At 38.8% G+C, this 27,184-nt stretch overlaps 1 pseudogene; it reads left to right on the forward strand.

The window, feature by feature from the left end:
* Nucleotides 1-860: 860 nt before the first annotated feature.
* On the forward strand, nucleotides 861-26,607 carry LOC120575076 (annotated as a pseudogene).
* The last annotated feature ends 577 nt before the right edge of the window (nucleotides 26,608-27,184 follow it).

The following is a 27,184-nucleotide window of genomic DNA, read 5'->3' on the forward strand; positions in this document are numbered from 1 at the left end:
TCCTTTGACCATTCACTATCCAGCATAGGTTTTAACATAGTCTTTTTGAATAAGAGACAAATATTAACAGTACTGAAGGAATAATTTTGTTGTTTACTGGCTTTGGAAAACTATTGCTCCGCCTTGTGTACTGAATGATACAGATCACCACTTATTTGCATGATATTATATCCATTTGTTCACATTGTCATTGGTCATCTAGAGGGTGGCAGTTTGTTTTCATGTCCATGTCAAACAGTTTAAAGACACTAAAGTGAATGAAAAGGTGTATTGCTGTAAATTAAAGAAAAAGGTTATTGTGTAAATAACTAAAAGACAATAAGACAGAAAAAGAGAAAATGGCTACGATCCCGACTACGTGGACAAGCAAGACACTACGTGCGCAGGCGTGGCTTCAACCAAGTGATGTAACAGAAATACAAACAATGGTGGAAGCGTCTAACTTCTGGAATGATGAAGAAACAGAGTTTAACGTTGCGAAGTGGGAGTAAATGTAAGGAGTTTAATATTTTCTGTCACTGTTTTGGTAAACAACCTGTGCAATAAACAACCTGTGCAATAAAATGCTCATCAGTAACCAGGTTATTAGTATTTATCATGTAGCCTAACGTTATGGGAATATGAATAAGTGGCTTTTGTTGGATAAATCCAGAAACACCCTCAGCCCGCCTAAACCTATAAATAGTTTTCCTTGAAATCACATGGTTTCGAGTAAATGATTACAGTAGTCCTACTTTCGGTTTTGACATTTGTTACTGATTTACAAGTCATGTGCATGCAGAGGTTCTCTGCCCGTTATACCTATCATATCAGATTAGATCAGAGCAGGTGGGAGGGGTTTGTGAGGGGCAGACCGAATTGGTCTCTCTCTCTCTCTATATATATCTAGGGATAGGGCGGCGACAGGAAAGATTTCTGACTAGGCAGCCACATCTACGCAGACCAGGCAGAGCTAATGAGACATAATAAAAGGTGAGTTTAAACAAGTATGTACAGTATATATTGATTGTAATGATTTTGTGTGTAGCTCTTCTCAAGAAACTTACGTTCAATCAGGAAAGACTTAATATCAAATATTGTTTGACATTGCACAATAGGAAAGGTGAATAAATATGAGGAGTCTTTGGCAAATAGTTCCCATAGTGACATAATTGATTTAGGGGGGTATCCTGAGCTGTACAGGAATATCTCGGTTGGAGTCTAGACACTGGTGGTGTTAATAAAGGGGTTAAGAGCACCTCATGGGTGCTGGTTTTGATGAAACTAGAGGTGAACGGGGGGTTGGAGGAGGATGGCATCGATCTGCATCAGTCACCTGTTGGAGTTGGAAGCAGGATAAGGAAGAGAGAGATAATATAAATAAATAGAGGAAGCATCAAGATAGAATTTCCCGTAAGCTACATTTTCACCATTTTCAAATCTTCCTGACCTTAACCATCCCAGCTAACCCAGCTAACCCCAACCTTTAACATAACCATATCCTAAACCTAATTCTAGCAGTAACTTTACGCCAAGTCATAACCTTAAAAATACTTCTTTGAAGTAGTGAGGACCGGCCAAAATGTCCTCATAATATGGTTAATGGTTATTATTTAGGACAAAATACAAAGAAAATCATGCATGAATTTGTAATGCCACCTTAGGCCTTGCTGATCAAGACAAAAAAAATGTGCATTTGCTGTGATATTTTATTGTTGTATTGTCTTAATGGCTTTATTATACAGTATGACTCTGTAAAGATGAAGAGATAAGATGGAGGAAGACAACGATGACAACACAGCAGCTGGAGGAGGAGGAGAGTCTGAAACCAAATCTGTACCATCTGCAGCCAATGAGAAAGGTAATATTTAAAATAATTTATTGTACAGTTGATCGACATTAACATTGATTGTATAAGTTGTATTTGAGCTGAGCTAAAGGATGTGTGGAATTAAATCATATTTAACTAATCATGTGAATGTGAGAATAAGTTTAACCTTTTATTTCGTCATTCCATTTCTGCAAACTATAACTTTTGCAATGCTGTTTCAGTAATTACTGCAGTGTAACATAGTGATCTTATTCTGTTTATTTTGTTTCAGTGATACCTGAACTCACACTTGTGTTAATTGGTGACAATAATTCCATTGAGATTGGATCAAAAAACATCTTACTTGACCATGACGGACAAACTAATGTGGAACAGTTTTCAACCAAACTGTATGATTTGTGTGCTCGGCACATCTCTATCATTAACATGCTTGGTCTACAAAACATTAATAAATGCCAATTTAATCAGGAAATTCATGCATTTCTCTTAATGTTACCAAATGGTCGGCATACCAGCCATTACAGTTCAGGAATTCAGTGGTTAGAAAAAGCTTTTGGGAAAGGATCACTTGCTTATGTAATGACAGTTGTGACTCATAAGTCAGGGGAAGACTCTGAAAGTGCCCTGACAGACCTGAGAGCAAACAGCAGTTTTGTTGAAAAAAGATTCCACACATGTACAAGAAGTATGATGGATGAAATAGAGTTAATAGATCTGCTGGGAAAAATAGACATAATGGTCTCTGAAAATGATCACCACTGCTACAGTGGAGTGATGTGTGATGAAAATGAAGAGCAGAAACTACACCTTCTGGACCATGAAGAAGAAACAATGGATTCCTCAGTGTTTCAGCAAAATCAAAGAGGTGAGGTTTTAGTCTAGTTTAACTGTTTAGGCGACTGTTTTCTGATACCAAGTTCTAAGAGCCCCTGTACAGTACCTGCTCAGCACTAAACAGCAGACAGACACAGTTAGAGACTAGCTGGTCAACATAGTGGAGCATTTAGCAGCTAAAGAGTCGGATATTTCTATCTGGATTTTATAGTCTCTAACAACTGCCTGGTCCATGTCCAGTGACTGTGGTACCTACATAAAGCTCAGTATCGCCCCCTGTTGGTTTGTTTATTAAGATCCCCATAAGCTTCTGTCTGTCTTACAGTTTTTTACGATCGCTATGACACTTTTTTCAATACTTTTAACAACTTTCCTAAACTCTTAACACAGTTAGCACAACATCCGTCTGTGTAGGCTATACAATTAACACATTTCTTGTTGCTTTGACACAAAATGCATACAGTTAACACAAATTTAAAATGCTTAAATTTCTTTTACACACAAGCTCCACCAAAACCAAAACAATGGATCTTTACTGCCAAATTTCCAAATGCTTTCACATTGTATGTCAGAACAGATAACATCATGTTCTAAACCTAACTTATAGGCTAAAGTCAAAGTGAACAGCTGTTCAAATTTTAAATTGAAACACAAATATATCCCCTGAATTTTATACATGCATTTATTGGAAGCTGATTGAAGCTATGCAAATACATAGATCAATCCCAGCTGATTCCCTTCTAGGAAACACACTCAGGTGTTGAGGTTCTTTCAATCGCATGATCATATGGTAGTACAGTAAAAGAGGACCTATTTGAACAATATACTGTAGATGAACACAGAAAATAAGAAAAATGCCTTCACGAGGGAGAGGAAGAGGAGTACCAGGACAATTCTGTCTCTATCTCCTTTTTTTTCATAAACTGTACATTCTATAAAGCTACTCTGACATCATTTTTTGTATTGAATCTCTGCAGCAAAAGAAACAAAATGGTGGCCGGGTTGCATCAGTGGGTAGAGCAGGCGCACATATACTTGGAGGTTTATGCCTCGACGCAGAGGTCCAGGGTTCAAATCTGGCTTGTGACGATTTACTGCATGTCTTTCCCCTCTCTCTCTCCCCTTTCTCAACTAGCTGTCCTGTCAAATAAAGGTGGAAAAGCCCAAAAAATAATCTTTACAGTAAAAGAAAATATGCATGCATTTACTAAACCCAACAAAACAAAAATGCAGAGAGACTTCAAGAGAAACTGCAGTCCAAAACACAATCTATGATCAATACAATATACTATTGTCTGTTGTATAAGGGCAGACCTGACACACATAAAATAATGCAGTTTCTGTAATTCCATCTGATGTTAGTGTTTTTTATGACATTGTGCAGTGATTGACTAAATATTCCTGTTGGGAGAGAACATGTGTTAGTGTTTTGGAAGAATTATTTGATTTTGAGACATGATTGCATTGTTTTGGTAGACATAGTGTATTGTGTAAGTGAATTATTGTATTTTGAAAATCAGTGTTGGAGTTTAGTTTACAAAGTGTGATTTTGAGCATGAAATTAACTGTTTTGCCAATCGTGTGTTGTAGGTGTGTTGGTGCGTTAAGAGTTTAGGAAAGTTGTTACAAGTATTGAAAAAATTGTCATAGCGATCGTGAAAAACTGTAAACAAAAGATATTCTTCCTGTGCTCTATTATTTCATAAGAACATTACATAAGCTGGAATACATGCATGCATAATCATAATGCATCAAAAGAACAAAAACATACATAAAAGGTACAGCAAAACAAACTTAAGGATATAACTAAACATAAACTTGAACCCTGTGGTGGAAATGTGTTTTAACGGCTGAGAAGTTGCACCCCCAAACTACGTTTTAGAATTTAGAAAAGAAATTAAAAAAGAGTTTGCCAAAGCAACTGAGAAAAACTGTAAGACTTTTTTGTAAGAGATTCCGTAAGAGATTTTTCTAGCCATTTCAACCCTGATAAAATCACCTGCAGACAAAAAGGAGAAAAAAAATAAGACAGAAGTTGCAAATATAGTGATGATTAGCTAATCCAATGTTTTTATTTTTATTTTGATGTGCAATCTCTCTTTCTCATGTAACTCTGCAGTAGAGGAGTTGGAGGAGAATTCAGCTGAAATCAAGGTAAAGATAAGATTGTTTCACCTTCATTAGTGATCATCATTATAGAGCAGCATCTGTTTTCTAAAACTAACTCTATTTCATATTTTAAGTCTCACACCTGAATAAACACTTCTTCACAGACAAAGATTTAAACTGCATATAATTTGACCATGTTATGTTTTGTATTCTTTTACTGAATGGGTGCATCACTGTGTGATATTATATTATGTTTACATTTATCTTGTTGCTGTTTTCTTGGCTCACTTACTAATGAAGACATTTTTAATCTCAGATGCTCTAACCAGGTGAACTAAAGGTTAAATGAAATGATCTGTTTTCTTAGTGTGATCCAGTGAATGAACCTGGTGAAGGTGAACACTCAGAGAAGAATGATGACAACACAGGAGAGAGTCTGAAATCACATCTGTATCATCTGAAAACAATGTGAAAGGTAATATTTTAATGAAAAATGTCATTATACAGTAACATTGATTTTAACAGTTATTTATTTTTTTTCCAACAGTGTCAATAAAATGTGGAGGAAATATTTATTCATAATTCAAATTGAAAGTCCAAAGAGAAATTGAAAGTCCAAAGGGAAAACAAAGCGAGATCAAATTAAAAATATTATTATTTTTTTTTAATTTTCCATTTGGCTTTGGCTTTTGAATTTAATATTTGGCTTTTGAATTTCAATTTAACATTGGCTTTTAATTTTCATTTAATATTTGGCTTTTGAATTTCAATTTAACATTGGCTTTTAATTTTCATTTAATATTTGGCTTTTGAATTTCAATTTAACATTGGATTTTCATTTGGATTTAATATTTGGGTCCGTGTACTTTTTCGTTCATTCGATTTTCATTTCATAAACAGACTTAAAAAACAAAAAACGAATGGTTATTTGATTTTCGTTTTAAAATACAACAATTGAAATTGAAATACAAGGCATTTTTTTCCTTTTCATGGTCAAAAGGGGATGGGAGAAATTAAAAATATGCTGTGATTTTCATTTTCTATTTCATATAACAAAAATAAAATCACTCGGAAATAGAAATGAAAAAAGGTTTGTTTTTTCATATACAGAGACCGGATGTTGTCATTTCCAAGGCAACAGCGCCAGCCTAGCCTACCAGTGTTGATTTTAGCCCAGGCTAAAATTACTTTGGAAACCTGTACTCTTGATAATGCTTGGGGGAAATTTTATTTCATAATGTCACATTTATTTATTCCCCTCTCACCCTGCCTCCCTCTGACTCTGTGTCTCTACCCGCCGCAGACAACTTCGCCCCAATCGAACCAGCTGAGGAAACAGACTTTCAGTTCACGGCTGTAACGTTACCGTTACGCCACCGTTAACAATCCCAGCAAACTTTCTGTTGCTGATCTGGCATTGTCACCGGCGGTTCGGGATCAGATCAAGGGGATCAGACCTCCGGTGCTGGGTCTGTCTAATAGTTGCTGTTGCAGCTAGCTAGCCACCAGCCCTGTGACCTCGGTCCCCGCGGTTCCCTCCCCGGTGTTGACTGACTCTGGTCTGTTTGCAGAGCTGGCGTTACCTGCTCTAGCTGAGCTGGGAATCTGCCGCGCTCGTGATTTATTCATATTTTATTTTATTTGCAGATAGTGATATGCTATGATGCACTGATGTCAGGCAGGCTTGCTGCTGCTTTTAATCTGAGTCTGTGAGATAACCAAACTTCCTTTAAATATAACGTGCATATCAGGGCTCTCAAGTTTTGAAGACAGGCAAGAGTGACACATCCCCCCCCCCCCCAAAAAAAAAGATCATAGATTGGTGGCGGGTTGGACAAGTCGCAGGGGTGTTTCATTAATATTATTAGTGTTTTTGTTGTTATTATTAATAATTGCTCAGCTTTACACAAGAAAATATTTGACACATGGTACTGACAATTCAACCAAATACAAAGTATTTATTCAATTTCTGCATGGTTACTTATATGATAATGGGAGGGTCTGGGGGTCCTCCCCCAGAAAATTTGAGCATTAAACTCTTCATTTCCTGCATTCTGGTGAATTTGTATGCACCTATTTATACCTTTTTCTGAATCAATTTATGCTGGAAATCTTTATGTAAAGGGAAACAGATTAAAATCCAAATATAAAAACATAATGGAATATATGGCAGTTAGGCTCTCAGGCATTCTGTATTGCTTTCATCTATTTATTCTCCTGTAGATCAGCTTTTCTAATTATATCTGAGTCAGCACACATGTAGCCTAGCATCATTTACTCTTCCCTTTTGCATCTTTTGTTGAGGAAGTAACCTCCTTAAATGTGCATATGACAATTATTCACCTCAATGATACATTAATTCATTTTAATGAATTAATAAACCCCTGGACTGTAATATGATTTGTTAGAGCAAGATTTCTGCTCATGTTCAAAACTTTGCACATTCAAAATATCTGTTTTATCTGAGTTTTGGAGGAGTCGTGATACTTTGAGAAAAATAAAGTTATAATAGTCAATATATTTCAAAAAATAATCTACCTGCACCATAGTCTGCTGTGCATTACGTGATAGCTCTGCTGATACGGTAGATCTCAGACCTTCTGACAGACACAGAGCCCCGTTTGGGTCTCTGGTCTCTGAATGAGCGAATATTTAGGGAAGTGTCTGTATGCTTTGCTTTTTTTTCATTGGTTGCTGCATTAAATCTTACCCAGATAAAATAGTGCTATTTTCTGATTGGCTATTGTGTAGCCCCTTTCTTCTTTTGTTTGGCTGATAAGTGGCAGGCTCGATTTAGACATTAAAAATGTAAGCTACAAGCCGTGGCTTGGTCACGGTCTATGGGCTTGGTAGCGTTGCATTTCCCCTGACTCGTTTCCTGGTTCTATTTCTCCATAAACAACATGAAATCAAGGAGAGGGTTAACTTTTCCTACTAGAGATTTCCCACCGTGGTCAGAAAGAACAGAGGAGACACTTTGTTTCTCTCACTAGGACTCTAGAGTCGCTACTTGCTCCAAAGATAATCGCCGTCACTCTCTCACTTCTCCCTCTACCACACACTCCCCCCACACACATGTGGCTCGACGCACACACCAGCGCACAAGCATAAACATCAGGCCACTTATGTAGACTACTGCAAGAGCTCTGCGTGGAGCCTCCGCACAACTGTAAAACGGCGCTTGATTCCTGCCGGTCCATAGTGAGCGGCGCAGCCAGAGAAATTCTGGGCGCTGCGGCATATTGAATTTATTATAAATAATTTTTACGCGTGAGAAATACAATGTGTGGCGGGAGTGCGTGACAAAAGACCGAAATGAGTGACTGTCACGCTCAATGCGTGACACTTGAGAGCCCTGTGCATATAAATAGATGGAATAAATAAAAGTCCCTCGAAATACATAGTAAAACGTATTTAGGCTATTGAACAATTATGACTAAAGCCTGTATTTCATGATCTATTTCATAGCCATATGTATATTTATGTAAAGGGGGGCAAAAAACGGAAGTTATAGGCTACAGATTCCCTCAGCTGCAGCCTTGACATTCTAAAACGCTTAACTTTAATGTACCTAAACAATGATCAATCAGATATCAGTCAGTTATCAGTCAGATAACGTCCATAACGACTTTGGGTTAGATTTTTTTTTCAAAAAATCGCTTAACGTGAAAAAGCTTAATGGTTAACCACGTTAAGCTTTTTCCTTACAATTTCCCTTAATGAAGCAGAAACCCTTAATGTCAGCTAACGTCCATAATAATTGTACTTTGGGTTAGATTTTTGACAGTTTTCAGTGGTTATGAGGAGCAATATGAGAGAGAAATTTGGTAATCTTTGATCATTGCTCATTGATTATAGAGCGGGTAACGCCAGCTCTCCAGAGTCAGTCCCGGGGAGCGAACCGCGAGGACCGAGGTCACAGGGCTGGTGGCTAGCTGCTAGCTAGCTGCAGCAGCAGCTAATATTAGAATATTAGACCCAGCACCGGAGGTCTGATCCCCATGATCTGATCCCGTCCCGAACCCCCGGTGACTCTCTGCCAGATCAGCAAGTTTAACGGCAGCAACAGAACGTTTGCTGGGATTGTTAACGGTGGCGTAACGGTAACGTTACAGCCGTGAACCGAAAGTCTATTTGCTCCGCTGGTTCGACTCTCTTCGGGCGAAGTTGTCTGCGGTGGGTAGAGACAGGGAGGCAGGGAGAGAGGGTAATAAATACATGTGACATTATGAAATAAAATTCCCCCCAAGGATTATCAAGAGTATAGCTAGCTAGGTTTCCAAAGTAATTTTGGCCTGGGCTGAACACTGGTAGGCTAGGCTGGCGCTGTTGCCTTGGAAATGACAACATCCGGTCTCTGAATATGAAAAAACAAGCCTTTTTTGTTTCTGTTTTCGAGTGATTTTATTTTTGTTATATAAAATAGAAAATGAAAATCACAGCATATTTAAATTTCTCCCATCCCATTTCGACCATGAAAAAGAAAAAACGCATTGTATTTCAATTTCAATGTCGTATTTTAAAACGAAAATCAAATAACCATTCGTTTTTAGTTTTTTAATACCTGTTTATGAAATGAAAATCGAATGAACGAAAAAGTACACGGACCTATTTGACTTTTGAATTTCCATTTAACATTGCCTTTTCGTTTGGACTTGACACATGTCAATGTAAATGAGGAGGCGTGGCCCAAAGGCTGGTGGGAGGGTCTGAAATGAAAGGGGTGCAGAGGCCCCTTATGAGCAGCAGGGGGAGCTTACTGCTGAGGAGCACACTGTTAAGCATCTGTCTGCAGCTTCACCACTAGACTTGGCCTCTTGTTTCACATGATAGAAAATTATGATGTAGGCTAAACACAAACCACATTTCATGCAACAGCCGTAAAGTTTTCATGTAGTTACTATAATTGGGCCCGTGTTAGTGAGGACTAGATTAGGACTGTATTTAAATCTGATTCTGGTTCCCAACTTCACCCCAGGTGTGTCTGTTTAAAACACGACTCAGACAACTTCTCTCTTTTGATGTTTTATTTAATTAAGCAACAGTAGAAACATGGGTGTGGGTAGCTCTGCTACGTGTGTTTGTGTGTCGGCAGATCTCGAGGACGCACACACACACACAATCTCAACCGGATAGTCATCGTCCGAACTGCGGTGTGAGGTGCGTGTCCGCGCTATTCTCCAACGTGTAGCATACTCACAACAATCACTCCTGATTGAAGGCCTTTTGTACAGCCTGTGTACTTTTTCACACTTCCAGCTAACAGCGGTGTCTGTGAGCATGACTGGCGGCCAGCAGGGAGGCGATCCCGGCCGCCACCAGCTGGCTGTCCCGTCTGAAGCTTCTGACAACATCGGAGAAAATGTGCAGTTGGCCATCAACGTTTGTAAAACTGTCCATATTCAAACTCTACACAGTTAATTTATCGCATAAAAAAGTCTCAATAGTGAATTTAGTGGTGGAATAGCAGATTAAAATTGTAAAAAGTTACCCTTTGTTTGCTGCTGTTACTACGGCAAACTCCCGATCTAGATTATAGAATCGATTGCTTTTTTATAATTTCCATTTGCTATTTAGTTAGTTAGCTGGAAGTCTGAAAAAGTAGCCTACCTGGGCTGTACAAAAGGCCGTCAATCAGGAGTGATTGTTGTGAGTACATGTTGGAGAATAGCGCGGACACGCACCTCACACCCAGAGGTGTGATGATAGGCTTACTGGCCTATAGGTAAGGTAGTCCCTATGATATCAGGCCACAGATACAGTTAATCCTAGATTTACTGTGCCACATATGTAACATTAAAATGTTATATATATATAAATGATTTATAAAATCGTGCCAACAATTAATATTTTAATAGCTTATGAAAAAATGGTATGTAAGAACGCTTTAGGTTGCCCTAACAGTTATTGTAGGCCCAGTTTAATATGCAACTTAATTTCCTACAATATGTAGTAGGGGGTCCCTGCTACATCTCACTTTAAGTTAAAGGGTCCTTGGCTTAAAAAACTTTGAAGACCCCTGATGTAAGGGGGAAACAATACCATTAAGGACAACAGCTTAACCCCAAAACGTTAGGACAAAATCATATGACTATAATAATGTTATATTAAAATCATACCTGCAAACTCAGAAGGGCTGAAAAAGGTGACACATCTCTGTGTCTGTGTTTTTCAGACAACGGCAGCTACAGTCTGCTGTTAGAATCCTCTCCAGTGAAATACAGACACACTTTTACACCGTTTAGCTGTCAGAATTTTAACCGTGTTTACTCCAGCTGCTAGCTAACCGTAGGCTAACGTTACCTGCTGCCGACTGTAGTGTTAACTAGCGTCCTGTGCGGCGATGTTTCATTTCCCTCTAACGTCCGTTTTCGGAGCATCAGAGAGAAGCGCAGGCATTTAAGTGGCACCTAAATAAGGCACCGAAATCCGCGTTGCTATTCGGTCCGGTAGATAACGGTCGTTAAGGCACCGGAGCCGTATTAGCACCGGGTCTGTGCAGGTTTGATGGATCGCGTACAAACCAATAGGGTGTCGGAATGACTATGTTTATACTTCTCACCCAATCACATTCACTCTCTCCGGATGGAGCGATTTTGAGAGGTTTTTTGTGTGTGTGTTTTTGAACGATGACGAGCCGGAATGAAAACAACACGAACTGAAATATGAGTAACGAGGCTATTTTTAAAATGTAAGGAGTAGAAAGTTCAGATAATTCCGTGAAAATGTAAGGAGTAGAAGTAAAAAGTATGCTGTAAAATAATTACTCCAGTAAAGTATACAGTAGATACCCAACATTTCTACTTAAGTTAGGTAACAAAGTATTTGTACTTTGTTACTTGACACCTCTGCTCACACCGCGCGCACCACCCGGAGAAAAAAGTGAGAGAAAGAAAAAGGAGAGGTCGCAGTTCGGACAATGACTATCGGTTGAGATTGTGTGTGTGTGTGCGTCCTCGAGATCTGACCACACACAAACACACGTAGCAGAGCTACCCACACCCATGTTTCTACTGTTGCTTAATTAAATAAAACATCAAAAGAGAGAAGTTGTCTGAGTCGTGTTTTAAACAGACACACTTGGGGTGAAGTTGGGAACCAGAATCAGATTTAAATACAGTCCTAATCTAGTCCTTACTAACACGGGCCCAATTATAGTAACTACATGAAAACTTTGCTGTTGTTGCATGAAATGTCGTTTGTGTTTAGCCTACATCATAATTTTCTATCATGTCAAACAAGAGGCCAAGTCTAGTGGTGAAGCTGCAAACAGATGCTTAACAGTGTGCTCCTCAGCAGTCTGCTCCCCCTGCTGCTCATAAGGTGCCTCTGCACCCCTTTCATTTCAGACCCTCCCACCAGCCTTTGGGCCACGCCTCCTCATTTACATTGACATGTGTCAAGTCCAAATGAAAAGGCAATGTTAAATGGAAATTCAAAAGCCAAATATTAAATCCAAATGAAAATCCAATGTTAAATTGAAATTCAAAAGCTTTGTTACATTGAAATTCAAAAGCCAAATATTAAATGAAAATTAAAATCCAATGTTAAATTGAAATTCAAAAGCCAAATATTAAATGAAAATTAAAAGCCAATGTTAAATTGAAATTCAAAAGCCAAATATTAAATTCAAAAGCCAAAGCCAAATGGAAAATTTAAAAAAAATATATATATTTTTAATTTGATCTCACTTTGTTTTCCCTTTGGACTTTCAATTTCTCTTTGGACTTTCAATTTGAATTATGAATAAATATTTCCTCCATAATAAAATAGGGAACTATCTAATTAAGTTAATGTGATATTTGCTGGCATTAACCCTTCAACAGGAGAGGCTGATGAAGTTAAAGATGTCAGCAATGAAAGCAGCAGTAACATGACTGAGGGTTTGATGGAGGAGAGTGTGAAGGACACAAGTCCAACCTCTCAGACTGTTTCAACAGAAACCAAAGAACGTGAGAATGACCTTATTGTCTTTTATTGTTGCATTGCATTTCTGCAAAATCTGCAAAACTAAAGTAAAACATAAGCACACTCTCTCTAATTGATGAAAAAGAGATGCATCTTGCTGAACAATTCACTTTTTCAATACTATTAATATTCTGTATTCTGTTCTATATTGATGTATCGGTATTACAGTTTTTTCCGATTGCTAAACGACAGTGGACACAACTGGAGTCACATGTGCAAAACTCAAACTACAGTCTGCACTACCAACAGTCACCTGAGCTAAACAGTTCACATCAGCTGCAAAACAGGCTCAGTGCAGCCAAACACTATGCACAAGCCTCACTGAGATAACACACACTGTCACTCAGAACATACTGAGAGTAAAAACACTAGTGTCAAACACCAATACACAAATTACAAACTTTCTCATCTTTACAGTTTGAGTGACTTCACACTACTCAATAGTTTATTTAAGGAAAAGATATAGATTGTATACTACACCAATTTTTACGTCAGGTAAACAAGAAGGAATGAAAATTTTCTTCAATATAGTATTTTGTCTCTAGTAATTTATGAAATTACTGGGGAAAAAAACTAAAGGTACATACGTAACAGTACCAAAGAATAGTGTGACTAATCCTGCCTCGCTCCAGCATCATGTGGCAAGTTTTCTTCATCACATTGGATGTCTGCATCATCTCTAAATACAAATTCATTGCTTTCACCTCTATTACTTTCTGAAAAACAGTAAGAACGCAGTTTTACTATTGTAAAGATATAGTGTTTTTCACTTTTTTTATAGCTGTGTACATAACCTCAGACATCTTACCTGGACATATTGGTATCTTTGCTCTTTTACCTGTTTCTCTCAAACAGTACAGTGTATAATTGTTTCATTCTTATTTGGGGTTTGTATACAAAAAAGTCTTTCTGAGCTTTCTCTGTATAAATACCATATATGTTCACTAACTAGTCTAAAACAAGACACCTGCTTAGGCTTTCAGCTAAAATTGCAATCAGCAGTGTTTGATAGGCACCAGACTGAAATCTATTCTGTTTTGAATGTGTGGTTAACAGTTTTGACAGCAGTTTGTTAGCATTTGAACAAAGTGCTGTAAATCCACAGTGTTGTGCACATTGTGGTTAAAGTCATGGGATAAGTGTGTAGAGTTTTGAAAACTGCGTTCAAGCAATGAAAAAACAACTAGAGTTTGGTCCACATGAACTGCTGCTGTGCAGACTGTAGTTAGAGTTTTGCACATGTGACTCCAGTTGTGCCCACTGTCGTTTAGCAATCGAAAAAAACTGTAACAATCTAATAATGTCATTTATAATACTATATCAGTCACAGGGGGCATTTTTCTGCGGGACAAGTAGGCTACTTTTTAAAAAAATGATTTTGAATGAGAACCTTTTCTTGAAATGAAACATTTTCTTCCATCACATGAAAGTAATATAAAACAAAAAAAGAGAGTACAGAATAATCAAATACCGACTATCCAAACACCACTGTCCATCTGGTCACACCATCAAATATTTGCCTTTACAATACACACTGACATCTTCTTGCATGTTACAGCCCTCACCTACATGTCTCTGCCATTATAATGTATCTGTCCTCACTTTGTCTGTTTATTTGTGTCCACCTCTCAGTCTGACCAAGTATATCACGTACAGTATATTTGTACATAGTCCCTTCTGTGTGAGCAGGATATTGTCCCTCTATGATGTCTGCCTGGTCCATGTAACTGTGGTAGCTAAAGCTCAGTATCTCCCCCAGCTGTGTACAGTTATTGATGGCTGAGAAGTTGCATCTCCAAACCAAATTTGACAAGTTGCACCAAGATTTGAAGATGAACATTTTACACATAAGGATTTACAAAATAAAGAACTGTTAAACACGTCCTGAGAGTTATACAGATCATTAGAAAAACCCTTTAGTCCACATTGATCCCAGAGGCTAACGCAGAGCATCACTGAATCATTTGAGGATACAATTGTACTTAAACATTTGATTTTTGTTTGAGAGCAACAAGAAATGCATTAACTGTTGTGTGAAAAACACCTATTGCTTTCAGTGCACACAGTGTTTTAAAGGGATGATAGAATGCAAAACCGATTTTACCTTATAAATAATGACAGTTTAGTGGGTAAGTAGGACATACACAGAACCTCTAAATCCCATTGACACCTCTTTCCTCTGCAAATCTCACAATTTGAAACTGCCTCTGAAAACGGGCAAATCTCAACAAGCTGCCTAGTTGACGTCAACTCGGTGGCTCCTCCTCATTTGGCACTAGTCTCTATGTTTGACATGCCCCAACATTTACATAGGCTACACAACTGACCTGAGATCAGTTAGTCTTCTGACTCTAGGTCGGGCAGATCTCAGAAATTGTATACATTGTTCATCTGCTATTTTACCATTAAATTAACTTCTGAGACTTTTCTATGCGAGAAATCAACTATGTAGAGGTCAAATATGGGCCGTTTTACGAAAATTGATGTCTAATTGCAAATTTTGTCCGACTGTGTGTCGGAGTTCAGTGGCCGGTGCTGCCTGCGTAACTGCCTCGCTGCCCGGCCTGCCTTCCTTCACAGACCCCGGCCTGCTGTGAGGTAGATAGAGCTCCGTCAGGGCTGGCAGCCCACGGCACTCCATACCCGTGCAAAGTCACCAATTTTTGGGGCTAATGGACTACCAAACGCCGCTGCCTGGACAGAGCTCCAGGACCTGCAGCTCCCCTCTTCCTGCAAGCTAAATGCCCGATGTATGTGAGTGAGAGCGCGGTCAGCGAGCTTGTTACGCCAGCAATCTCTTACCACAGGTTCCTGTTAATCTTATAATGTGTGTAATTATAATGTGTTGAGTTATTTAAACAAACGATCGGTGAAATAAACGCCTCTTGTCCGTGAGTCTCATTGATAGAGCCTGCGGCTGGATGTAGCTCTATCAATGAGAGCTAGCTAGCCTCCTCTTAGAATACCTCTGAAATTCACAAAATTATAAAATTTAAATCGGACACCGTTGTTAGCTTTATAAGACCTTGGGTAGAGGTTATACAAGTGGCGTGACGAAATTCAAACTGTAAATATACACGAATTACGCCGAAAATGAAGCTAACTATCCGTGATTTGTAGCTACACATAGCTAGGATTGAAGGGACAGTCGCACCTAACGAAACCCTTACAGTTCACAAATATTCATTAACTTGAAATCGGACACCGTTGTTAGCTTTATAAGACCTTTAGGTAGATGTTGTATAAGTGGCGTGATGAAATTCAAACTGTAAATATACTCAAATTATGTCGAAAATGAAGCTAACTAGCCGCAATCTGTACACATACGATTGAAGGGACAGTCGCAGCTAACGAAACCCCTAGCTAGCTAGTGTTCACAAAAATTCATTAAATTGAAATCTGACACCATTGTTAGCTTTATAAGACCTTGGGGTAGCTGTGATATAAGTGCCGTAACGAAATTCAAACTGTAAATATAGCTACTATAGTTATGCTGAAAGTGTAGCAAGCTAGCAGCCATCTTTTCCCATTGTATTGAATCGGACGTATAGCTAGCTAGCTGCTCCTCCTAAAAAAAACGCCTGACGTTCATAAAAATGCCTTACATTGAAAACGGACACAACGTTAGCTTTGTAAGACCTTGGGGTAGCTGTGATATAGTGACGAAATTCAAACTGTAAATATAATATAGTTATGCCGGCAGCCGGCCGCGGAGACCCGTAGTGCAGTAATCCACAAATGGTAACTTTGCCCTGGGTATGGAGCTCAGCAGGCTGCCACTTTCTCGTCAGACTGTGTGGAGCGCCTAAATTCCGACAGGTCTTACCAAATTTGCAATTATCTAGCCATTAATTTTCGTAAAACGGCCCATATTTGAGCTTTATATATTATATATATATATTTATTTCTCGCATAAAAAAGTCTCAGAAGTGAATTTGGTAATGAAACATTGCAGTGTTTGGAATATGAGATTCTGTCGCTTCTCTAATGTGTGTGTATGGGGGATTCGCTCAACCAATCAGCGTGCGTCTCTAATGTGTGTGTATGGGGGTTTCGCTCAACCAATCAGCGTGCGTTTCTAATGTGTGTGTGTATGGGGGTTTCGCTCAACCAATCAGCGTGCGTCTCTAATGTGTGTGTATGGGGGTTTCGCTCAACCAATCAGCGTGCGTTTCTAATGTGTGTGTGTATGGGGGTTTCGCTCAACCAATCAGTGTGTGTCTCTAATGTGTGTGTATGGGGGTTTCGCTCAACCAATCAGCGTGCGTTTCTAATGTGTGTGTGTATGGGGGATTCGCTCAACCAATCAGCGCGCAGCTCATCTAAATATTCATGAGCATACCATATTTGGAAGAAAAGTTCTTGTTACAAATGGGGCCAAAACACAGGGATGCATAAGGGCCAATAAAATATCAACCAGGCCATTTTCAGCCCAACCAATGTTACATACGCCATTAGGAGACCATAAGGAACAGTGTGAAATACCCTATATCATCATTCTATCACCCCTTTAAGAAATCACGATTTGTATTTAATGTTTGTGCAAAAGCAACTGAGAAGAACTATAAAACATCAATGTTTCATTCTGGCCTAAATGTTATATTGTGATGATATTGTGTCCCTTCCAACTTTGGTAAAATTGCCACCAGAATTATTTTTTTAATCCAACACTAAAATGTATTAAATATAATGAACATAGGATGGTTAGCTAATCCAATGTTGTTTTTATTTTTATTTTGATGTTGTGCAATCTCTCTTTCTCATGTAACTCTGCAGTAGAGGAGTTGGAGGAGAATTCAGCTGAAATCAAGGTAAAGATGAGATTGTTTCACCTTCATTAGTGATCATCATTATAGAGCAGCATCTGTTTTCTAAAACTAACTCTATTTCATATTTGAAGTCTCACACCTGAATAAACACTTCTTCACAGACAAAGATTTAAACTGCATATAATTTGACCATGTTATGTTTTGTATTCTTTTACTAAATTGGTGCATCACTGTGTGATATTGATATTGAGCTTTGTACATTTATCTTGTTGCTGTAGACATTCTTAATCTCAGATGCTCTAACCAGGTGAACTAAAGGTTAAATGAAATGATCTGTTTTCTTAGTGTGATCCAGTGAATGAACCTGATGAAGGTGAACACTCAGAGAAGAATGATGAAAACACAGGAGGAGAGTCTGAAATCACATCTGTATCATCTGCAAGCAATGAAAAAGGTAATATTTTAATGAAAAATGTCATTGTACAGTAACATTGATTTTAACAGTTATTTATTTTAATTCCAGCAGTGTCAATAAAATAGGGAACTATCTAATTAAGCTAATGTGATATTTGCTGGCATTAACCCTTCAACAGGAGAGGCTGATGAAGTTAAAGATGTCAGCAATGAAAGCAGCAGTAAGATGACTGAGGGGTTGATGGAGGAGAGTGATGCAGTGAAGGACACAAGTCCAACCTCTCAGACTGTTTCAACAGCAACCAAAGAACGTGAGAATGACCTTATTGTCTTTTATTGTTGCATTGCATTTCTGCAAAATCTGCAAAACTAAAGTAAAACATGAGCACACTCTCTCTAATTGATGAAGAGGAGATGCATCTTGCTGAACAATTCACTTTTTCAATACTATTAATATTCTATATTCTATTCTATATTGATATATCAGTATATCAGTCATTTATAATGCCATACCAGTCACAGGGGCATTTTTCTGCAGGACAAGTAGGCTACTTTTATTAAAAATGATTTTGAATGAGAATCTTTTCTTGAACTGAAGCATTTTCTTTCATCACATGAAAGTAATATAAAACAAAACAAAGAGAGTACAGAATAATCAAATACCGACTATCCAAACACTACTATCCATCTGGTCACACCATCAAATATTTGCCTTTACAATACACACTGACACATCTTCTTGCATGTTACAGCCCTCACCTACATGTCTCTGCCATTATAATGTATCTGTCCTCACTATGTCTGTTTATTTGTGTCCACCTCTCAGTCTGACCAAGTCTATCACGTACAGTATATATGTACATACTCCCTTCTGTGTGAGCAGGCTATTGTCCCTCTATGATGTCTGCCTGGTCCATGTAACTGTGGTAGCTAAAGCTCAGTATCGCCCCCAGCTGTGTACAGTTTTTGATGTCTGAGAAGTTGCATCTCCAAACCAAATTTGACAACAAGTTGCACCATGATTTGAAGATGAACATTTTACATATAAGAATTTACAAAATAAGGAACTGTTAAACACGTCCTGAGAGTTATACAGATCATTAGAAAAACCCTTTAGTCCACATTGATCCCAGAGGCTAATGCAGAGCATCACTGGATCATTTGAGTATACAATTGTACTTAAACATTTGATTTTTGTTTGAGAGCAACAAGAAATGCATTAACTGTTGTGTGAAAAACACCTATTGCTTTGAGTGCACACAGTGTTTTAAGAAATCATGATTTTTATTTAATGTTTTCTGCAAAAGCTATTAAAGTAGCTCCACATCATCACATAGCCTTCACCATACCTAGAGATTGGCATGGGGTACTTTCCACAAGATCATCTCTCAATGCAAATCAAACCATCTATTAGGCTAACTGAAATAAAACCATGCCAATCTGTAGGTATGGTGAAGGGTATGTGATGATGTGGGGGGGCTATTTTAATGCCAAAGGCCAAGGGAACTTTATCAGGATGCATATTATCCTGGATCCATGAAATAACTGGCCTTTAAATATTAAAATCTGCCTGCTTCTATGGGAATTTAACATAGGGGTGTCTATACTTATGCCCCCTGTATTTTAAGGAAGAACATTTATTTATTTATGATACATTATTGATTTAAAAAGGAAATTGCTGTTCTCCAAGGTTGGATTTTTCCTATTTATTTTTGCAATTAAGGTATTAAGATCAATTTCCAAAAGATGATTTTTTATTCTTCTTTTTAGTCAACTGTAGCAGGGGTTCCAATACTCATGAGCACCACTGTACACATTATTGTTGCACATACATCTTATTAATCTGAAATATTTAACTGATTTAACTATCTGCTTGTTCTTACATTATCCTGCAGTAGACATGCTCGAGGAGAGTGCAGCTAATTCAGTTGTAAAGGTGAGATTTTTTGGTCCTTAATAGTCATTGTCATACAGCAGTGTTTCTTTTTTTAATGCTATTTATTTTCAGCTCAATTTTAGCTAAAGATTGGAGCTAATTGCCTTTTAATTTTAGAATAAAACCAAGTTTGATGCCATAAACTATCTGGTTGGACACATTGATCAGTTAAAAAAACTTTATATTATATTATACTATTTTTTATTTATTTTTTTAGTCTGAACAAGTATACCACTGTCTATTTGTTATCTTTATGTACCTAATCTCAATAGTTGTAACCTGGTTAACTAAAGTTAAATTAAATTAAAGCTGCGAGCAGCGATGGACGGGCCCTTGCGCCTCTGCGCGCGTCGGGGTCACCTGCGGATGCCACTCCTTGCGGCCGTGCATTGCGCGGCTCTCTTACACCACAAATCGTTACCATTGAAAAAGGGAACTCCCTGCCGAGTACAACGATAGCTCACACAAGACTCTACGTCATGCGGTTCATTAGCTGTGAAAAGGGGCTTGGCCAAACCATAGGGGGCAGGCCAAACCATCACCAATTAAAAAGGAAGTCTGTGCTGAGTTCAATGATACCTCACATAAGACTCTACCTTAAACGGGTCAAAAGTTATGAAAGTGGGCGTGGCTTCAGCGTAGGGGGCGGGCCAAACCATGACCAATGAATAAGGAAGTCTCTGCTGAGTTCGTTGATATGTCACATAAGACTCTACCTAAACGGGTCAAAAGTTATGAAAGGGGGCGTGGCTTAACCATAGGGGGCGTGTCAAACCATGACCAATGAATAAGGAAGTCTCTGCTGAGTTCAATTATGCCTCACACAAAGGTATAGCTTAAACGGTTGACATTTTATGAAAGGGGGCGTGGCTTAAGCATAGGGGGCGGGCCAAACCATGACCAATGAAGAAGGAACTCTCTGCTGAGTTCAATGACACCTCACACAAGACTCTACCTTAAACGGTTCAAATGTTATCAAAAGGGGCGTGGCCTGAGTAAGTGGGCGTGGTCATATTGTAGGGGGCGGCTCAGTATCACATGTAGACCACACATTCTGAGTTTCATGTAAATTGGATGATGTTTGTCATATAAGGTGCATTTCCTGTTGCCAGCGGGGGGCGCTATTACCAAAAGTCAATTTTGGCCTGTAGGTGTCCTCAGGCCTGGACTCTTGTCAATCGTGAGAAATTTCGGGCAGATCCGACAACGTACACTCAAGTTACAATAACTTCTTTGTTCATCGCTAAACACTCAAAATGGCCGCCACGCCCACACCGTCTGACGAAAAGTTTTTCTTTTAATAACTTTTCATCGTTAAGGTGTTGGGATGGTACAGACCAAGTTTGAAGTCCATCGGATGAAATCTCTAAAATTATAAAGAAAGAAACAATAATTCCTTCAGTTTCAATAATTCGCCGCTGTTGGCGCTCGGGCCCTAATTATTTGTTCACTTAGTGTGATCCAGGGGATGAATCTTGTGATGGTGAACAATCAAAGAATGATGACAGCACAACAGTAGGAGGAGAATCTGAAAACAAGCCTGTACAAAGTGCAACAACTGATGAAGGTAACATTTTAATAAATACTTTAATAGTACAATAACATGAACAACTCAAGAATAGAGCTAGTTACATATATATACATTACTATTACAAATTGCTCTGACCCTTTTCTAATGCAGTTCATCATTTTGCTGCAGGTAGCTCAGATAAAGATACAAGTGGAAAAAACAAGGAGGTAAGAATACTTCATTTACAAAATCTTAAGACTAATCACTGGATATCCCATTGGATTGCATGTTCATATTTTGCATAGAGTACATGTTTATTTATTTATTTGCAGCAGTCACTGAAGATTTCTGAAGAGATCAACAAGAAAAAAGAATATCAAAGAGAAACTGAAACTCTGTTTGCCAGACTTCACCTTCAAGACAAACAACAACAGAAGTTGACACCAGCAGATTTTCTTAAAATAGGTCCACCTGTAAAACAGGACCATGACCCATCTGAGAAAGATCTAGCTCATACTTTTCTTCAGAGGTTAATGATGTTAGACTACAGAGCCAGATACATTCCTGTAAGACAAGACAGTCCTGAGGTGAGTCATTCAAAGCCTGATCCAGTGTCTGACACTGTTGAGACAGACGACGATGACTTAGATGTTCTTTTGAACAGCAGTGCAGACTCTGATCAATCAGAACAGACTCATGTGCATCCAATGGATGTTCAAATGGCAGTATTTCACTGCTCAGACAGCTTTTTTAAGCAGAACATGATTGCAAAGCTATCACAATGTCAGTACGCCTTACCGTTGCTTGTTTCTGACCCAGTCACAATGGATATTGACTGTCCTCTGTGGACATTCAGACAAATAAGAAAAACATGGAAGATAACTGAAATCAAAGATAATTCAAACATTGTCACCATGAAGAGTTTTCCCATCTGCAAAGCTGAGACACCCATGGTGTCATTTCTCCGCCTGGGTTCACTATCTCTGTCTAAATCTCAGCTGATGAACACTTTGATCAACGACCGTCACAACACCTTCTTCCACAGAAACTGTCCAGGTAGCACCAAGTCTCGTCATCTGATGGATGGTGTGGCAGAGATTGCCTGGTACTGCCCTGCTGGAAAACCCAATGATGCCTTCACTGACTGCATTGCCTTCTGTAATCTTCATGGTGATGCTCTTTCATTTGAAAAACAGCGTGACATAGTGACTGAAAAATCTTCAGTCAATGTCGTTCTTGTACCAAGTCTGAAAAAAGGTGACACACATTTTGCACTTATCTCAGACTTTTACAGGTCTCCAAAGCCTCTCATTATTCTCATTGTTGATGATGATTGTGGTGCTGTTGAGACAAAAAGGGGGAAACACAAAATCGGTCTAAAGGACAGGAGCCAGTCTAATATTTCTGAAGAGCTGAAAAAAGTAATTGGAAAAATCTTGTCTGGACCACATGCATCCTTCCAGCTTGAAACCATGACTGAGGTCTCTGGAATCAGAGTGGATGAAAATGACAAAGTCTGCCAAAAAGGGAAATCTGATGCAATGAAAATAGTGAACTTTCTTCAGGAGATGGGTGTATCAAAGATCAAAAATGAATTTTTCCCTTGTCATGGCAAATTGCGGCATAAGTGGTGCAGAATAAACAAAGAACTGTATCACCTTAAAGGACACATTGAGAAGGAGAAATCTCAAAAGCAACAGGAACTGATGCAAATACCACAAGATCAGTGCACTGCTTCTTGTAGTAAACCGATGAAGTTGTTCATCGAAAGCCTTGCATCCTTGCCAACAATAGACAAAAAGTATTTCCTGAAGTGGACTCAGATCTTAATAGATGCCCTCTCCACAGATGATCTTACTTCAATTCTCCAAAGCTATGATGAAAAGTGGTCTGAGGTCTTGGATTTGAAGAAGAAGCATGACAAATCTGATCTGTTAAGAAATAAGCAAACTGAGCTTGATCAAATATCAACAAAACTACAGTCAGCTACGTTTGGCTTGGAGCACATCTTTAGAGAAATGGGACAGATCTATGAAGCACATGCATCTCTGCACGGACAAACAATGATTGAACAGACTGACTGGTCTAAATACCCTGAGCTGGCTGCAGAGCTGATGATATCAGGATACCCAATGGAGCTGATGGATGGTGATGCAGGTCATGTGCCTTTGACTTGGATCTCTAGTCTTTTAGATGAAGTCATCAAGAAACTGGGCGACAAGAGAGTTTTTGTTTTGTCTGTTTTAGGCGTACAAAGCAGTGGAAAATCAACAATGCTGAATGCCATGTTTGGGTTACAGTTTGCAGTGAGTGCTGGCAGGTGCACCAAGGGTGCCTTCATGCAGCTGGTCAAAGTGTCAGAGGAGATCAAGGAAGACTTTCAGTTTGACTATGTTCTGGTGGTGGACACTGAAGGACTGCGTGCTCTTGAGTTGGAAGGTAACGCCACTCTTCACCACGACAATGAACTGGCAACATTTGTTGTTGGTCTGGGAAACATGACACTGATCAACATCTTTGGAGAGAATCCAGCTGAGATGCAAGATGTTCTGCAGATTGTTGTTCAGGCGTTCATGAGGATGAAGAAAGTTAAACTTTCTCCAAGTTGTGTGTTTGTTCACCAGAATGTTACAGATATTGCAGCTGCAGAGAAAAACATGGATGGAAAGAGACGGCTGCAAGAAAAACTGGACCAGATGGCCAAACTAGCAGCCAAAGAAGAAGTCAGTGATGCTGAGTGTTTCAGTGACGTCATTGCTTTTGATGTGCAGAAAGATGTGAAATACTTTGCCCAACTATGGGAGGGAAGTCCACCTATGGCTCCTCCAAATCCAGGTTACAGTGAGAGCATCCAAGAGCTGAAGACCATCATCCTCTCTAAAGCTTCACAGTCTGCTGGGATTACTCTCTCACAATTTAAAAGCAAAATTCATGACCTGTGGAACGCCCTGTTGAACGAAAACTTTGTTTTCAGTTTCAAAAACACACTTGAAATTGCAGTGTACAGAAAACTTGAGGTCCAGTATGGGAACTGGACCTGGGCCCTGAGGAGCAACATGTTGACCATTGAGAACGGGCTTTATACCAGAATTGAAAATGGAAACCTTGACATGGTCGAACTCAATTATCTTCATAAAGAAATGAGCAAAACCTATGGAGAAATCAAAAAAGCAATGACAACATACTTTGATGATGACAGAGACAAAGAAATGTTGGTTCAGTGGCGAGGACAATTTGAAAACAAAATCAAGGAGTTTCATGATGAACAAGTGAGAGGAGTTAAAAGAAAACTGGATGAAGTCATCCAGCAGAAGAATGCTTGTAAAAAGCTGGATGAGAAGAAGACAGAGTTTGAGAACAAGCTGCTACAAAAGAGCAAAGAGCTCGCTCATCAGTTAAAGGACAAGGCAAAAGATGAAGAGGAACTCAAGAAGCACTTCAACTCTGTTTGGAGTGGATGGGTTAGGGAACTAACTGCAGATACAAAACCCATAAAGGACATTAACTATGAAGAAGATCAGTCAAAGATCATTCAGGAGCTTGGTTTTGAATGGTCTCTTATAGATGAATCCAAAAACAGTGGCATATATACAAAAATTTCACAGGTTGGTGATTACGATTATTATGTAACCCTCACAAAGCACAGAGAGCTCTGTGATACAAGCCACCAATCACAAGGAGATGAAAGGGAAAACAAGAACAAAAAAGGGCAAGGAAATTATTCATTGTCAACTGTCTGGGTGTCTCTTAAAAAAATTATTGGAATTGTGTCAACACCACAAGTTGAAAAACATACATCCGGGAGATTTCTCTCATATGAAGAACAGCAGCTGATCAGATCCCTCATTGATGATGTTGAACAACAGACCATAGACATAATTAAGAAGAAGCCTGTAGCTGCAAGAGGCTACAGTCTAACTTACCTGCAAGAAGTGGCCAACAATGTAAAAGAAAAAGTGACAGAATTTGAATCAAAGAGTAACTATGCTCTAAAGAAGGAGTTTACAGTTGATCTCATACTGTATGTGTTTCACAGAGCAGAGAGTTGGCTTTCAGATTCCCACAAGAAATTCAAAGGAAACAATGATGCACTCAGTTACGTAGAAAGCAAGAAAATACAATATTACAACATTTTCAGCAGCTTCTTCAAAGGAAACTCATCTGCTGTTGTGCTTGGAGAACTGATGTGTGAAAAACTGAAGGTTTCCATTGTTGAGGCTGTCTGTAACAAGACTGCCATGGATCTTGCTGGAGAGATGAGGTGTACTTTCCCAGCATTCAGTGGGAACAGGCTGAACTTGGAGAAACATTTGTTAAAGTCACTGGCTGAGAAAGAAGACTTTAAAGGTTTTATCACCTACATCCGACACCCAAGGAAGCAAGCAGAGGCTTTTATAAAAGAGGAAGTAAAGAAATACATCTTCACAGACAACAAAGATAAAGCACGGAATATACTCAAGAAAAATGTTGAAGACATCAAAAACCTTCTGAGTCGAGCTTTATTTGCTGCTACAGAGAAAGTCAAAAAACGAAGAGGAGATCCAGACATGTGGGTGAAGGAATTTTCCACTTTGCTAAAAGATCAGCTAACATTCAACACCATCTGTTGTCAAAACTTCAGTGACATAAACAATTTTGACTTTCTTAAAGAAGAGACAGAGAAAGGCCTTGTATCTGTCATAAAGGAAATGAGCAGCCTCTCACTGGATAAGATGAAGGAATTCAGGATGAAGCCTGATCAAATCCTCATCGATCAGCTGTGTAACTGTTGCTGGGTAACGTGTCCATTCTGTGCAGCTGTTTGTACCAACACATTGAAAGATCACAGTCCTGATGACCACAGCGTGCCCTTTCATCGATCTGCTGCAGTCAATGGTGTCCACTACAGAAACACAGAGATACTGAGTGTTGATTTCTGCACAACAAATGTTGCAAGTGATGGAAGTTTTTACCCTGATCGAGATTCAGAAAAACTCATTCCCTTTAAACAGTACCGAACTGCTGGCCCACGGTTTGCTAACTGGAGAATCACCCTTGATGAGTCTGAGATAAAATATTGGACATGGTTTGTGTGTCGATTTCAGAAGCAACTGGAAGATCATTATAGATTAAAAATTCAAGGCGACGGTGATGGAATTCCCAGTAAGTGGAAAAAACACTCTAAGAAAGACGCTATCAAAAGTCTGGATGAAATGTTCAAACTGTGAGTGAGCCAACACAACAACAACCCTGCCGAAAATCATAATAACCTTCTTTTCCCACATATCCTCACACCTAAACGACAACATTTCTGCACAACAACTGTTGCAAGTGATGGAAGTTTTTACCCTGATCGAGATTCAAATTGGAGTATTCCTTACAAAAAGTATCAAAGTGCCGGGGAGAAGTATGCTACATGGCAGATTACTGCTGATGAGTCTAAGCTGACATACTGGAAATGGTTTGTCTGTCAATTTAAAAAACAACTAGAAGACCACTATGAATTAAAATTCCAGGGAAGAGGAGAAATTTCCCAGTGAGTGGAGAAACTACAGTAAACAAGAAGCTATTAAAAGTCTGGATGACATGTACAATCTGTGACTGGGCCAGAAACAACCAGGACCCTACTCAAAGTAACAGAAAGCCCTAAGTGCCTTTAGCTGTTTAAAAGAAATAGCAATTATTTATTTGATTGAAGTGCAACAATAGCAATAATGAAGATAAAGTGATTCCAAAATGAATGAAAATAGCCACCGTCTATAATTTAAAAAAAGTGCAGTATAGCATTAAGTAGCATTAAGGATTCCTGAAAATGTCCTGAAGCAAAGACAACAGCATTTAAGTTTTAATTGAAA

This window comes from Perca fluviatilis, chromosome 15 (genome assembly GCF_010015445.1).
Source record: "Perca fluviatilis chromosome 15, GENO_Pfluv_1.0, whole genome shotgun sequence".
NCBI classification, from domain to species: Eukaryota; Metazoa; Chordata; class Actinopteri; order Perciformes; family Percidae; genus Perca; species Perca fluviatilis.